The sequence below is a fragment of the Mustela putorius genome, unplaced genomic scaffold (genome assembly GCF_011764305.1).
Source record: "Mustela putorius furo isolate JIRA1106 unplaced genomic scaffold, ASM1176430v1.1 tig00000281_pilon_pilon_pilon, whole genome shotgun sequence".
NCBI classification, from domain to species: domain Eukaryota; kingdom Metazoa; phylum Chordata; class Mammalia; order Carnivora; family Mustelidae; genus Mustela; species Mustela putorius.
This window is the reverse complement of record NW_025421343.1, coordinates 20997234-21013855: the sequence shown is the minus strand read 5'-3', so window position 1 is coordinate 21013855 and position 16622 is coordinate 20997234. Positions and strand designations below refer to the sequence as shown.

Genomic DNA, 16622 nt, shown 5'->3' with positions numbered 1-16622 from the left:
TACTAGAGTTCCTAGTCTATGATAAGATCTTAAAAATACCAAGTGATAAGTTACATGCATCTTAGAATATATATATATATTTTTCCCATCTAAGTTGTTGCTTCACTGTCAACTTGATTAATCTGTGAAAGAAAACATGCGAAGTTCACTGTAGTGCTTTATATTTCGGTAGTGTTAAGTATCTGCCCCTTTGTTGCCAAATCTTTCATGATTCACAGAAGTTTAGTGTTAGCACCCAAACTCTGGATAATATTAAATCTTGTGAAAGATCAACTGAGAAAACATTTCTTCATCATCCGACTTTAAAGAGGTACCACCCACATACTAGTGTGGTGTTAATATTTGCTGATACTTAATAGTACTACTGAAATTAAAAAAAAATGTATTGCAGATTTCACATTAGTTCAGTGTCTTTATAATGCCTGGAAAATGGTAGATTCCCTGGAATTTGTACTTTAAGGGTAAATATAAGACTGGGCAATATCCAGGAGCAGCAATCAGGAAAGATCCAAAAGATGCAATGGTCTGTGTTGCTAATGTTCCTGTACCTAACTTCACCACACAATATGGTAAGATGTTATCGTAAGTATTTTAGATTTTAATCTTAATCTTTAGATGTTAGATCTTAATCTTAGATTAAGATTTTATGGTAAATAAGATATTAAAATGTCTCTCTATTTGTCATAATGACAGACAACCTGGAACAGTAGAAAGGACCTGAATTCTAGTCCAAACACATAACCAACTGTGGGACCTTGAGATCTTCTTTTAACATTTTGTGTGTTTCAGTTCCTCAGCTTTTAATGATGGGAATGGCCAGTCTCTAAAATTGGTTCTTCTTCTGGTTCTACAATTCTGAGATTCTGGGTTCTATCGACTGAGCATCTGTATCGTTTTTAATAGAAATGTGATTTCATCTGGGAACATCTGTTACAGTTTATAACATATTTTGCCAAGTCCTTGACCTTAATTATTCATAGGCATCAGATGTTCCTTCACGGAGTCTACTCTGCATCTTACTGAAGGAACATCAGTTAAGCTTGTGTCTTGAGTAGTGTCAATCTGGCTCAAAAAATATGCCAAATTTGCTAACATGATCATTAAATGACTTCTTAATTAAGATTGTCAATATCACCAGTGATATAGTTCAGAGCTATTTTAGCATTAGAAATTACATAAACTACTCATTTACATTTTTATTTTTATACTTACTGCAAAATAAAAGTATTTTTGTCAAAGGCGTCATACTTTTTCCAAATAAACATGGATTCTAAAATAATTCTGTGACACACATACTAATTGACTAAAGATACTGCTGTTTTATTTCCTCTAATAAAGCAATATTCCCTTACTAATAATTATACCTACTTCTATTATTAACTTAGAAATGCACTTCTTTGAGCTCAAAATTTTATTTTTATGATTTCCTGGCTATAAGAAGAGTTTAGTTTGGGTCCTAAGTTTTGGGCCCCCAGTTTTTTGCTTACTTGAAACCAAGGAGATAGAGATAGGTTTTTTTTTTTTTTTTTTTTACTTTCTCCCAGTCTTTGCCTTTACTATTTGTTCATTAAAAGAAAAAGTGCAGTCTTCTATGGTTAATTATTAAACCAAGGCAAATCTGATTCCAAGGGGAAGAAAGGATAATAAACAAAGAATAAATAACCCATTAGAATCAGTGCACTTTGGTGCTTTGTCTCTCTGTCTCTATTTTCCAGTCTGCAGAAGATGGTAGGAAGGCATGAAATAATAATCACACTGTGAAATGTCCTGCAAATGATTTGAGATAACAATAGTACAGCTCTTGACCAAGAGTTATAGTTGCCAAGAAGTATCTACCATTTCATGATTAATTTAATATGCAGAAATAAGTGACAGGTAAGTGGCTTCCCTGGGCTCATGCTGTTTTATGATTGCATGTTAGAAACATATTCATTTTATTTTACCGCCTTGACTTTCCTTTACAGCGAGTTAGACAAATGTCCATAAGCATATTGGGGCTCTTGCTGGTGCGTCCTTTCTTCTGTTCCTGGACCTGTACTGTTGGTGATAATTAGTCATGTGTTTGCGACATCTGGAGATCAAGTGTTGATTTTCTCTCCCAGTACGGTTTAGTTTTTTCAAATGAGCTTCCTACTGTAGATTTTTTGATTAACCTTGTGTCTGTTTTGTCTTAGAAGCCCTTGATTACTCCATAAAGAAAACTTAAAAGTGTCATCAAAGATATATTCTTACAAGAAAAACTTCCAATATTTTGCAAAAGAAATTCTAGAAAGCATAGTGGAGACATGCATTACCTTTCTCTGATTCTTTTACCCTATTGTATCCCTATCTTCTCTGGTTCCTCTACCCCAGGCTGATCTCTGGGCTCTGCCTGTCTGTACTGGTGCCTTTCTCAGCTATTTGGAATCTTCTGCTGCCATGGTCCTTACAAAGTCCGAGCACCTTGCAGAGAGGGGTGGAGACAAGTGACAGAGAGAAAGGGAACGAACTCATCGATTTGCACTGTACTTTTCAAAAGTAAAAAAAAAAAAAAAAAAGTGCCTCCAAAGAGGGTTTCTTACACACTCTCTGTATCTCTTTGTGGTCTGACTGGGGAAGGAACTACCATCTCCAAAGACACTGGGACTCCTAAGTGTTAAATGATCTGCTTAAGGTCATGCCGTTTGGAAGTATTTCAAATCAGTTTTAGTCTGTATCTTCCAAATGCAGCTCCAGGATTCTTTCCACTTGTTCATTCCAACATCTCTATTCTGGGACTATTATCAGAAGTGCCTGAACTTGTCTTTGGGAAATCCCGTCATTCACTCAAGTGCTTCATGAGGTGCTTTGATAATGAAAACAGAAGAAATCTCAAGGCTTTGCTATAATGTCAACTAAGAATGTTAACAGCCTATTTAAAAAAAAAAAAAAAAGATGTAAGGATTTAGGAAGCTATGTATACCCTCACTGTATCTTCTCAACAGCAGAGTGAGTAGTATTGCCAAAGGTTCACGCAGAGCAGACATGAGGAAAACAATAGCAGTGGACAGTTTGTTCTGTCTCTGGTATAGGTAAGTTTCTCTAGCGAATGCAGGAGAAAAGGATGAGATTGTTTAAGGCTTAACACTCCCTAATTTTCATTCTATACACATAGCATAGTACCAACTCTAAACAAGATACTAAAATGCCTTTTGAGAAGTGCAATGAAAAAGATATGATTTTAGACTTTAGAAAAAGGTATGAATTTTGGACTCAGGCTAACTTGAGCTCCTTGTAAAGTTGTGGCTAAAATGAAATAAAACAAAATATAAAAGTTGTAACAGAGCGCTTTGACTGTGTGTTAGAAACAATTAATTAGGGGTATTTTTGTTGTTGTTTTGTTTTGTTTCCTGTCAGTTAAAAGAAATCCAAGCATTCAGAAAATGCCCTGGATTTCCAAGGAAGAAGAGCTTAATAGTTCACAATAGTCAAAATTCGTTATTTTAGCAATAAATAATCATGCAGCATATTTTGGGATTTTTCTTTTTTGTAAAAGTGGTCCTAAGCTCCAGATCACATTATAATCATTTAGGAAATAAAGCAAACAAACAAACAAACAAACATAAAAACAAAAACAAAAAGACCACAAAATATCGAGGCCTGTCCCAGATCAATTAAATCTGAGTCTCTAGGGGTAGAGTTTGGCTTTTTGTATTTTTTTGTTTTTTGGTTTATTTATTTGTTTTGTTTTGTTTTAGCTTACCAGGCCATTCTAACATGTGACCACTGTTGAGGAATGTTGTTTTGTAACATCAATGGTCTTGAGTAGCAACGTGGAAAACTCCTTTTGATGATGACCATGACATACGTGTGTCTATTTCAGTAATCATGATCCATGGTGTACCCTCCTTTCCTTCTCATGATGGTCCTATTAATAATTTTTCAGAGTTCTGAAGAGGATCTGAGGCGGACACATCAGCCTGCAGAGTCCCTAGCCATGGTAAGTGAAATGTGACAGAATTAACATGAGAGCTGGTCCAGAGCCCACGTCTCACAGCTGGAGGGAGGAAGTCAATGAGAAGCTGCTTCTTGATTACAAGTTGCTGTTGACTGTTTCTTGCTTTTTCCTTGTCTCCCTGGGTCCTTTCTTTTCTCCTTTTTCTCATTGCCTATCTTATGTACTCTTCTGTGCTTCTCCGCTTCTTATCATGTTTATTTTATTTTTTCTTTCACTCTCTTTCTCAGAGAAAGTACATTTGCTTGAGGATAAGAAAATGAAGCTGACAAGCAATTAGTTGTAATTGCCACCTGATTCTGTCACCTCTACTTGATATTTGGTCCTGTAACCATTTTGGAGTAGATTAGATATTTGTATGCGTCCCAGCCATCCTAGATTACCATAGGACAGCCTAGCTCTTGCATTAATGTCCTGTGTGAGGAATACTTACCAAACGTTAGTTGGTTAAATTTTAGTGGTTATCCAATTTGTTGGTGTACACTTATTCAAAATACTCTATTATCTTTTTTACTTCATAGAATCAGGAGGAGTGTCCCCATTTTCATTTCTCATTTTAGTAATTTGAGTCTTCTCTTTTTTCCATCTTAGTTCACCTAGCTACATGTTAGTTTGTCAATCTTTGCAAAGACCCATGTTTTGATTTAGTTAATTTTTTTGCTATTCTTTTTCTCTTCTCTATTTCATTGGTCTCTGCCCTGACTTTTATTATTTCCTTCCTTCTGCAGTGTGGGGTTTAGTTTGCTCTTTTTCTAGTTCTTTAAGTTGTAAAATTAGGTTGTTGTTTTGAGATCTTTCTTTTTTTTAATATAAACACTTATAGCTGTGAATTTGCCCCTTAAGCACTGCTTTTGCTATATATCCTCTAAGTTTTGATCATTGTTTTTTTCATTTTCATTAATCTCTAAGTATTTTCTAATTTCACCTGTAATTTTTTTTTCGTTGATCCATTGGGGAGTCTGCTTCTCCCTTTCCCTCACCCTCTGCCCCTCCCCCTACTTCTTGTACTCTCTCTCAAATAAATAAATAAAATTTTTGAGAAAAGAATGCATTGCTTAATGTCCTCAAAATTGTGAAATTTCCAGTTTTACTTCTATTACGGATTTCTAACTTCCAAGATGGTAGGAAAAGTTACTTCCTATTATATCCATCTTTCTGTGTTTATGGAGACTTCATTTGTGGCCTAAAATATGCTGTATCCTAGCAGATGTCTTATGTGCACTTACGAAGAATGGGTTGTGCTATTGTCATTGCATCATCTTCTCTGTATATGTCTACTAGTTGGGTTATTGTATTATTAAGTTCTCTATCTCTTTAGTCATCCTCTGCCTGGTTGTTCTATCCATTACTGATAATGGGGTATTGAAGTCTATAATTATTACTGTAGAACTGTCTATTTCTTTCTTCAATTTTGTCAGTTTTTGCTTCATGTATTTTGATGGTCTGTCGTCAGGTGCATAAATGATTATAATTGTTGTATCGTCTTGCTGTATTAAAGCTTAAAAAAGGGATGCATGGGTGGCTAAGTGGGTTAAAGCCTCTGCCTACAGCTCAGGTCATGATCCCAGAGTCCTGGGATTGAGCCTTACATCGGGGGTCTCTGCTCAGCAGGGAGCCTGCTTCTACCCTCTCTGTCTGCCTCTCTGCCTACTTGTAATCTTGGTCCTTCAAATAAATAAATAAAATATTTTTTAAAAACCTTAAAAATATATATAACAGCCTTCTTTGTTTTATCATCTTTTGTGATTAAAGTCTGTCTGTCAGATATTAATATAACCATTCCCACTCTCTTTGATTACTATGGAGTATGTTTGTCCTTCCTTTCACTTTTGGTGTATTTGTTACTTTGGTTCTAAGGTGAGTATCATGTAAATTCAATATACATGTAATGGAACATGTGATGTTATCTATTCTTCTAATCTCTGTCTTCTGATTGGCAAGTTTAATCAATTCACATTAGAAAAGTAATTACTGATAAGGAGGGACTTCTGTCATTTTCCTATTTTTCTTCTTTATGCCATATACCTTTTCTTATCCTGAATTTTCTATATTATTGCTTTCTTTTGTGTTTAGTTGATTTTTTGTTGTTGTTGTTTAAATTCTTTACGTTCTAGAGCTATTTCCTTTGTGGTTACCTTGGGGATTATATTTAACATTCCAAGGTTAAAACACATTCTTTTGAATATATACCAGCTTACTTTCAATAACATATAGAAACTCTGCTCCTTCACAACCACATCCCTACCCATTTAGGTTACCGATGTCACAAAATCACATCTTTTTACATTGCGTGTCCAAAAACATCACCTAATATTTCTTTTGAATGCATTAGTCTCATAAACCATATAGAAATCAAAATTTAGAGTTACAAACCAAAGTTATAATGATACTAGCTTTTAGACTAACAGTTGGGTTTTTTTAATGAATTAGTCTCATAAATCATGTAAAAAACAAAAAGTGAAGTAACAAACTCCACAGTTGTTTAAAGAATACAAGTTGTTAGAGTTGCCCTTTTATTTTCCTTTATTGAGATCTTTATTTTGCCATATAGCTTTGAGTTACTATCTGGCGTCTTGTCATTTCATTCTGCAGGACACCTTTGAACATTTCTTGCAGGGCAGGTCTAATGGTAATGAATCCCTTCACCTTTTGTTTATCTGGGAATATCTTAATGTCTCTCTCACTTTCAAAGGATGGTTTTGCCAGATGTAAGATTCTTGATCCAACAGTTGTTTTCTTTTACCACCTTGAATTTATCATTACACTGCCTTGTGGCCTCCAGTTTTTTTGGTGAGAAATCTGCTGACAGTCTTATTGAAGATCCTTTGCCTGGCTCCTGCACTTTCAAGATTTTTCTCCTTGTCTTTGTCTTCCTAAATTTTGATTATAATACATCTCAATATGGGCCTCTTAAAGCTCATCTTACTTAGAATTTGTTGAGCTTCTTCGATGCTTATATTCATGTATTCCATCAAATTTGGAAAATTTTTAGCCATTGTTTCTTCATATATTCTCCATGCCCCTATAACTTTCTCTTCTATTTCTGGGACTCCCATAATGTGTATGTTGGTCCACTTGATAGTGTGCTATCAATAGCTTAGGTCCCCTAAACTCTATTCACTTTTCTTCAATCTTTTTATTTTTTCTCTTCCTCAGACTTCATCATTTTCATTACTTTAAGTGTGCTTACTATTTCTTCTGCTTGCTCAAATTCGTCTTGGAATTCCTCTATCAAAAAATCACTTTGGGGCTCCTGGGTGGCTCAGTGGGTTAAGCCTCTGCCTTCAGCTCAGGTCATGATCCTAGGGTCCTGGGATCGAGCCCCACATGGTGCTTAGTAGGGAACCTACTTCCCCCTCTCTCTGCCTGCCTCTTTGCCTACTTGTGATCTCTGTCAAATAAATAAATAAAATCTTTAAAAAAATTTTAAAAAATCATTTTGATCATTGTACTTTTCAGCTCCAGAATTTCTTTTTGGTTTCTTTTTAGATTTTCTCTTTATTGATTTTTCCATTTGTGTGTGTTTGTTTGTTTATTTTTAACTTACTCCACATCTTCTTTAGTTCTTTGAGCATCTTTAAGATGATTGTTTTAAAGTCTATGCCTAGGATATCTGCCATCAACTCTTTTGCAGTGGCAGCTTCTCTTGATTTTTTTTCTCCTTTGAATCGGCCATGCATTCATATTTCTTTCTCTGCCTTATGATTTTTTATTGAAAACTGGAAATTTGATTCCAGCTTTCAATAAAACTGGATTCGCTGAGTTGTTGTTGTTTCTGTTTGATTGCTGTAGACTAAAAAGTTACAGTGATACTAGCTTTTCGTATCAGTCTAAGATGTAAACATCAGGTCATCTCAGGTTTTTTCTGAGTCTTTTGTTGGGCATGTGTGGTTAATTTCTATTATCTCTTACATTTGCAGCTATTTTGAGGGTCCTAGTCTTTAATGTCTGGCTCCCCAAATGAGGGAAATGAAAAAAATGAAGGGACAGGGAAAGGGGTGGTGGCCCCTTAAGTCCCCTGGAAGTCACATCAGCCAGAGGGGAAGAATGGGGTAAGTACAATATGGCTGCTACCTCTTTGTCTGTATCTGTATGATCAAGAGCAGGAACGAGCGGTCAGAGCATAGATCCCTAATATTTGGAAGACAGAGTCTGTTTTGCCCAACTTGGCTCCCACAAACTGTGTGTAGGCTGCTCCAGGAACATATGTAATACCAGCCATGCAACTGGGAGTTGGGATGGATAGCTGCTACCATGCTAAGAGTTGAAACAGACTGAAAATAGCCACAATTTCTGTCCATGACTTCCTTTGGAAGCTTCAAGCTTTCTAGAGTATCCAGAGTTCTGAAAAAGTTACATCAGACAAATTCTGCCAGGATTGTTGTTGTCTAGGTGTGAAGACAGATTCCTGGTACTTCGATTCTACCCTCTTCCCAGAGCCCCATGGATGGCTAATTTTTAATCATGCCAGTAAGGGTCATTTTTAATTATTTAATTTAGCTTCCTAAAAAAATGATTAATCTGAAATTTTAGGGAAGGAACATTTTTCAAAAGAGATTTCTGATCATCTTCAAGTCCTTTGTTTAGTCTTCATTGTCCAAAAGCAAGATATGTATTAGAGAACAAATTTCACAAGAGACTTTTAACCTCTTGCCTGTGACCTGACATGTTCAAATATTAGTATTCATATGCAAGCATTATGTACTAGAGATGGTCACAAATAGACTTCCACCAAATTTCCTTCCTTTAATGTTTCTATTTATGTCAATACCAGTGTCTGAGCAGTAGACAGTTTTTCTTCTCTTTAATTCAACAATTAAACTCAAGATCAATTCCAGACACTTTGTGACTCTTCCAGGTCATGTTAAACTGTAAATAGAAAAGGAAAATATTTCTACTTCAATGGAGATTTTTCCTAAGGATACAGCTCCGTTTCTCAATCCATATCGAATGAAACATTTATGCATTTAATAGTTCATTCATTAATCTATAGTCTGAGTTCTCGTTTCCACTAGCACTTTTTAAGACCCTCATCACAGTCTAGTGAGTCTTATTTCTAAAGGAATTCTCAGGCTATTGGGTGAGAAAGACATTCTCAATCAATTATATTAAGGCACAGTTAAGTGAGATATTACAGAGCACAGAAGGGGAAAGAACAAATGTGGCTTGAAGAGTCAGGAAAGGACATCACAAGGATGATGCCTGATCTCAGACTTCAAAGATAATTAGGAGTTAATGAGGCAAAGAATATGAGGACAGTAAAATAAGCGAAGGGAACAGCATATGCAATGACACGTTGGCATGTTCAGAGATGTGGAATTCAGAATGCTATCAAGATGTTTATTGAAAGAAGGGGGTGAATGGAAGGAAGATTCCGAAAGCTAACTTTTGATTTTTAGGTCCTCTGACCTAAGGACATTGGACTTGATTCTGTAGGCAATAGAGCATAAATAAAGGGAATTTTAAAACAGAGAGTGGTTTGTATTTGTTTTTCTGAAAGTTATTATTTTCAACAGCATTCAGAGGATTAATTAGGCAGTAGTAGCAAGCAAAATAGTGCAAGAAAGTAATGTCCTCAGCTTTGTAGAGAAGACGGAGAAGAGGATTTATGCCTGAGAGACATTTATGATATCTTATTGACAGAACTTGCTATTGGTTGCCTTAAACTGTAAAGGAGTTTATTAGGAGAAAGTTAACTTTGAAGAGCTGAGGTCACTAGAGGTAACAGGGCACTCTAAATTCAGACTTACTGTTTGAGAGAGCGTTGAAGTTTTTGTGTGTATGAAGTAAAGCAGAGTATAGTTGGAATGGAAAGATAAGTTAGCCAAGGGCAAAACTCCAATGCCAGGGCTTCCATTTCAGATCTTAGCTAGGTCTTAGCAGACTGCATGTTCAGAGTTTAGTAGGATTTCTTCAGGTTTGACTGGATGAAATAACTTCTGAGTCCTCTTAATCTATATTACATATCTTTTGAATCTCTGGGCACAGATTGGGCCTAATTAGTAGTAATTACAGTAGTTCCCCCCACTTCCTTTTCCATGGAGATATGTTCTAAAACCCTCAGTGAATGCCTGAAACCATGGAATCCTACATATGCTGTGTGTTTTCCTATACACACATACCTATGGTAAAATTGAACTTATAAATTAGATACAGTAAGAGATTACAATAATAAGTAGTAAAAATTGAAGAGTAACAATGTACTTTAATAAGAAAAGTCATGTGAATGTAGTCTCTCTCTATCAAAATATCTTATTGCACTGTACCCACCTTTCCTCTTCTTGTAATGGTTTCAGATGATAAAATGCCTACATGATGAGATGCTATGAGGGGAATGATGTAGGTACTGTGACACAGTATTAGGCTACTATTGACCTTCTGATGATACACCAGAAAATGGGATCATCTGCTTTTATTTATTTATTTATTTTTATTTATTTGACAGACATAGACCGCAAGTAGGCAGAGAGGCAGGCGGCGGGGGGGCAGAGGGAGGGCCGGCTCCCCAGCAAGCAGAGAGCCCAATGTGAGGCCCGATCCCAGGACCTTGGGATCATGACCCAAGCCGAAGGCAGAGACTTTAACCTACTGAGAATCCAGGTGCATCCAGGATGTACATGCCTTGGAGCATCCAGGTGGCCCAAGGGATCATTTTCTTTCAGACTGCAGTTGAGCTCCGGTAACAGAAACCGTGAAAAGTGAAAAAAATGACAAAGCGGGACTACTGTATTGTGATTCATTTTTTAATAAGAGGAACTGATCATCATTTTTATGTGTTTACTAGAAAAGAAGTGCCATGATGGGGGTTACATTCACAATCCTATAAAGTAAGAACCACTCATAGCCTCATAGTATAGAAAAACATTAAGCTTAGAGAGTTTAATAATTGGGATTCCAGTGTCGGTCCATCTCTCCAGATCCCACACTCTAAGCCACTGCTTTAAAACCTGACTGATGCTTACATTCATCCCCCAGAGATTTTGACTTAATCGCCTCGAGTGAAGCTCAGGCATTGGTCCTAAAAGCTCCCCTGGCAATTCTAATTACAGCTAGAGATGCAAACTGCTGCTTCACATCTTATTACTTCACTGCCTTCTGTTTTGGAAGATGCCATACTTTCACACACCCTCCATGACTCCCCCTGGAGCTCAATGCAGATGGTGCCCCACGAAGATGTATATTTTGGCAGCTGGGACTCAATGCATATTCATTCTTTAAAAAAAACAACAAACCTTTCGAATCCAATAGTTGTAATAAGTATAATTAACTGGAATCCTTCATTTATAGGAAGCCAATCAGAGCCTGAAAAGATTTTCTAACTCTTCAAGGATTATGTGGTCATTTTTAACAACTTTGAACATCCTCTAGATGTATCAAAAATTATCATAATTGATGTATTTATTTGATTGATTATACATATAGAATCACAAGTACAAAACTGGGTAAAATGCTTTAATTTCTGAGCTGGAGAACAATGTCATGGTTACAGTAAGCTGCCATTCTTACTTCTTAGAGTTTTCTTACTATTTTTGAAAACCTTTGACTTCATTTACTCTTGTGAGGACTTCACAGAGCTCCTTACCAACTGAAAGTGGTTTGATTTCTTGGAAAACAGCAACCCAAGCAAGGGAGGGGCAGAATGGAGGTAGGCTAAGAGTGTAGATGGAGTAGGCATTGCTGTGATAGTGGGTGGATATACTATCATCCTCAGATGCTATCCAGAAGATTCCTGAATGCAGGCAGTGGGAACGGTACCAGAACAATACAAACATTAACTCTTAAAGAAAGAGAATGGGCACTGGAGATAGTCTAGTCCATTCTTGCCTGAGGAACTTCACTAGCTGTGTGACCTTGAGCAAATGCATTAACCTCTCTGAATTTCAGTTTGCTCTTTATATAAAAGGAGATGGTGATACCTTCCTCACAGGCTTGATATGAACTCCTAAATGTGAAAGTACTTAGCTCAGAGCCTCTTTTTGATTTCTCCTACACATTGGCCTTGGCTGAAGGATAGTGGTAGCAAAAGCCAGAAGTGTAAGGGAGTGGCAGTCGCCATGGTAGTAAGTGAAAGACAATGAGGTGACAACAAGGTGAGCTGGACACAGAGCACCGCTGCAAGACTTGAAACCTCCAGTGTGGCCACAGCCACATACAATCAATTCCATTTGTTTGCCGAAAAGAAACCACCATTGTAATGGCACACCCTCCTACCCATCAGGGAATAATTCAGCTTGGCCTGCTTTCAGCAGGTCAGCTCAATACCCTGTAGGGTCTCCTCCGAAAGAGCACAGGCTATAGTCATTTCAGTTTATAGTGCTACTGCCTGAGTTTTCATTTAATTAAGAAGACTGACCTTTAGAAAGAGAGTTTATTTTTTTCTTCCCCAGCTTAGCTTACTATGATCTTAATGGAAGCTGAAAATCTAATGGTAAAGAGTGCCAAGTTTGCACTGATAAGGCTAACACATTGTTCCTATCCTTCCAGAGAAATTAAATAAGCATAATTACAGATGCATAAGCCAAAATCCCTTTCAGATAAACCCGACCTCATGTAGGTGAGAAGGTGGGAACCATAGGAAATGAAAGATAAGCCCTAGAAGAATATAAACCAAAAAAAGGAATACATCCCATATACCAAAGAACTGAGACCCCCCCCCCAGAACACATATCCTTGTAATTAGACTTTATCCCAAGCAAATTAGTTAGCTTCTTACCAAACCCTTGAAAGCTCTGGAGATGGGGAAGTAGCTACTTCAAGGCTCTGTTGTGTACAGCATTAGTGGCTTTTCTTAGAAGGGCCTTGTGAACCGGTGGGAAAGGGGACGGTGACCTATCAGCGTGACTACAATAGGAACGCAGCACCACGTGCTCTGCACTTGCCAAGGGTGGCTGATGTCGTCCTCTACAAGGTTACCAAGAACGTGGGGACCTTCAAGCACCGCTGGAGTCTAGAGAAGACTCTGGCATTTGCTCTGCCCTGGATTTACCCACACATGCCCGTGAGCTAAGTTTCTGCTTAGGAGAGCTCATGAGCTTTGGCCCAGGCACTATGATCACAGCCCCTGCTATTATGTGTGGGTTCTTAATTTTTGGTGCCCTTTTTCCTTTCTGCTAGTGAATATGTTGGCCTTCCTAGAGACTGCTCATCTGGACAGAATGAGATGGTGTTAGCAACACAGACTACCTGCCTCTCAACCATGTCCTGACCGTGTCTAGTGGCCACTTGAGTACACGGTTATCATGGAACGTGCAACCCCGCACCATTGACAACTCTGTTGGGTGGTGACGGTCTTATGCGCCTGGAGTTCACAACCTGCTTCCCCGTTTCACCCCACAGGTAAGCAACCTTTCTTTCATCAGCTATCATTGGTTTATTGACAGATTCAACAAAACAATATGATATTTACTCCAACTAAGGTTTTGTCCCCAAGGAATTCTGGTTTGTGCCTCCCTAACTATGAGCACTTTTATTTCTGGTTCTTTTAAAGGTGGTAAAGTATCATTCAATACAAAATGGAGCAGAAAGAGAGACAGAAACAAAACATGAACAGGATCTTTGAATAAACACTAATAGATTAAATACTAAATCACATTATCATGCCCTCTAGTTTTTTCTGTCAGGGTTAGCTTAGGTAGTAAATTGGCGTCACTTTCCCAGGCACACATGCGCCGCGTGGAAAGAGAGACTATTTCTCATGTTGTTAATTTAATAGCCTGGCTCTGGGCACTGGCATCACCTTAAATGAGAAAAGGTCAAGAAAGTAGGAGACAATAAGCAATGCTTCTACTTAAAGCATCTCTTTCTACCTTCCCAAGGGCCTTTGCTCCCTTGGATATTTTTAGTCCATTATACACAGATTCGTTGCAGGTCACATAATTTACCACATGCATGAATGAACCCAAGGAAAGGAATGTTATCAACAAAATTGCTTTTGTGTTCCTACTGGTGTCTATTGCTAGACACGTGTGCACACATGAGTACATGCAAATGCTCTCATTTTAGCACAGCCAAGAAATAAAAGTCACTTTTCAACTCGAAGCACTAGTATAATAACAGAGCCCTTCTCACCTCAGCACAATATATACCTTAAGGGAAGTTTGAAGCCAAACGGCAAACCTTACAGCATGCTACTACTCCTTCTAACGGCAGAGTCTGATTATTTTTATTTGAGCTGGCATGGCATTTAAATGTACTCTCACACAAGGTAATAGAAGTCATTGCACACGTCAGAATGGAAATAAAATCCATCCACAAGGAGAATCCTAGGTGGAGGGCTGCATGTCCTTAATAAAGGCTGTGGGGAGAATCCTATAAAGGCTTTCACTTCTATTTTTAGTATGACACATATTCTCTGATAGAAGGATTTTTCTTTTTTCTTTCTTTCTGTTGATTTTTTTCAGATACTGACAACACTTGCAATATTTTCTCCAGTTGATGATATGATTCATGGGACTGATTCAACACAATGCCTGCCAGTGGCCCAAATCCTGCTGGGGAAAGGCAGTTTCTTGAACACCTCCTTAGGTATCATCCTTGCTTTGTTTTTTTTCCCAGATAACAGCCAGCACTGCCGCCCTGAACTAGTGACACGAGACTCCTCCCCAGGGAGCCAGCTACAACTATTTGAAATGCACTTTTAGGTGACATCTTTCTTATCAAGAAGGGCTCTTAAAGAATGCACTTGTTGCCTAACAAGAGAAAGTTGACCTTGAATGTACAGGACAAAATCAGCGTTTGTGCATCACTGTAAATGAAGGTCAAGATGCCCTAATATGAAAATACAGTGACATTCTTTTCTTTAGCATCTTATTGTTACTAGACTAATGATACCCAGGGAGAGGGGAAAATGCACAAGAGACCCTATTTTCCTTCCTTGGTAATGACTGCTTGTGACCTTGAGCATGTTGTAGATGTAAATCTGATTAAAAAATAAATTTTCTTGATTAATCTTTTGAATTAGAAATCTGAATTATTCTTTTCTAAAGATGCATATTTCATTTTTAATCTCTCTTCTTTTCTTGAGTCCTTCTTGCTTAGAAAAAAAAAAAAAGACACCATGGCTTCATCTCTTAATCGAATTCATAAGTCACCTGTTGGCGAAGAGAGAGATGGAAAGAGAGAGACCAGCGGCAGAATGTCAGGTGTGACAAGGTGGTACCAGCATAAGGTGTACTGACAAGGAAAGCGAAAGACAGGCCCCAGGTCAAAGGAGGGTAGAGTTAAGGACGAGAAGAGGATGGAACAGAGCAGAACGTTGGTTTACTCACCTCTATTTTCCCAGAGCCAGCAGAGAGCCCGGCAGATGATAATCCCCTATAAATGTTTCTGAACTTGCCTGTTTGAAAATCGAGTCCAAATGAGTTATTCTTCTAGAACTCTAGAGGTAAGACGGCGTAGATCAAGACCCCAGATTCCAAAGCCTGGGGCTTACCCCCAAAGGGGCCTGGCATTTGATAAAACATGTTCTGAATGATTAGCCAGGCGTATGGGAAGAAAGTTTACTTGTTATTCAAGGTAGGGAAATAGAAACAAAGTGTTGAAGAGAAAAACAAGAATTTGTGCAGCAAGAGAGAAAGGAAGAGAGGACAGGGAGGAGAGAAGAGCAGTCTGCTGCTTGCACGGGGTTTAGGGAGAAGACAGGTGCAAGAAGACCACGGTAAAAAGAGAGATCCTGAGAAACTCACAGAGATTCCTAAGGGACAGAATAACTTGGTGTGTACAACCATGTAGCCATCAATTTCAGAGGCCCAAAACTCCTGCCTAAGTAACCATGGCCACTTACACTGTAGAAATTGCTAAAAAGGAAAGAAAGAAAGAAAGAAAGAAAGAAAGAAAGAAAGAAAGAAAGAAAGAAACTAACAGGTTTAAAGTGGATATTTGTATAATCTATGGGAATGGTAGGAGAGGGGGTGCAGGCAGACATAAGGAGGGTGTTGAGAATGGAAAATTTAAGTTGGATCCATATATTTTACAACGCGGCACCATATCTTTTACTTCTTCAAATTTTTCTTCCAGTCTTGCCAGTGTGTCTATATTTGCTTCTACGTATATTCAATTATAGCCTTTAATTTATGCCATTTTGCTATTTTACCTCCTATGCCATATTTTTAAAAATCTGCCCCTCGTTTTTTGAAATACAGATTTGAACTAACATGAAGCTATAAAAAGAGTAGGTCTGAATCTTTCAAATATAGAGATTTTTAAAAAGAGTTTATTTATTTATTTGTCAGAAAGAGAGAACAAACGGGGAGCAGGGGACAGGCACAGGCAGAGGGAGAAGCAGACTCCCCTCTGAGAAGGAGCCCAATGTGGGACTCAGTCCTAGGACTCTGGGGTCATGACACAAGCCAAAGCCCGATGCTTAGCCAACTGAGCCACCCAGACAACCCATACATAAAGCATCTTAATTGTGGAACAATCTCATAACCATATTTATGCTTATGTCACAGAAAGTAGGTAGTCAAATGAACTCTGGCCATTTTACTATCAATCTCTACCAGGAAGACAGCAACATGGTTAGTGGAATTTTGGCATTCTCCATAGACTGGCCTGTTATTCGAGTAACTGAAGTTATCACCTTCTGGGTCACAATGTCAGAAAAGGAGGTAGCTCCCAGTTTTAAAGCTACAAATTTGTTCACTATCCTAAC

At 37.9% G+C, this 16622-nt stretch overlaps 1 long non-coding RNA gene across 1 annotated transcript; it reads left to right on the top strand.

Moving 5' to 3' along the window:
* Nucleotides 1–2944: 2944 nt before the first annotated feature.
* LOC101670409 lies at nucleotides 2945–14876 on the top strand. Its single transcript, XR_001176221.2, has 4 exons — nucleotides 2945–3050; nucleotides 3905–3958; nucleotides 13088–13309; nucleotides 14374–14876. It is a non-coding gene; the product is annotated as an uncharacterized LOC101670409 (long non-coding RNA).
* Nucleotides 14877–16622: the final 1746 nt, after the last annotated feature.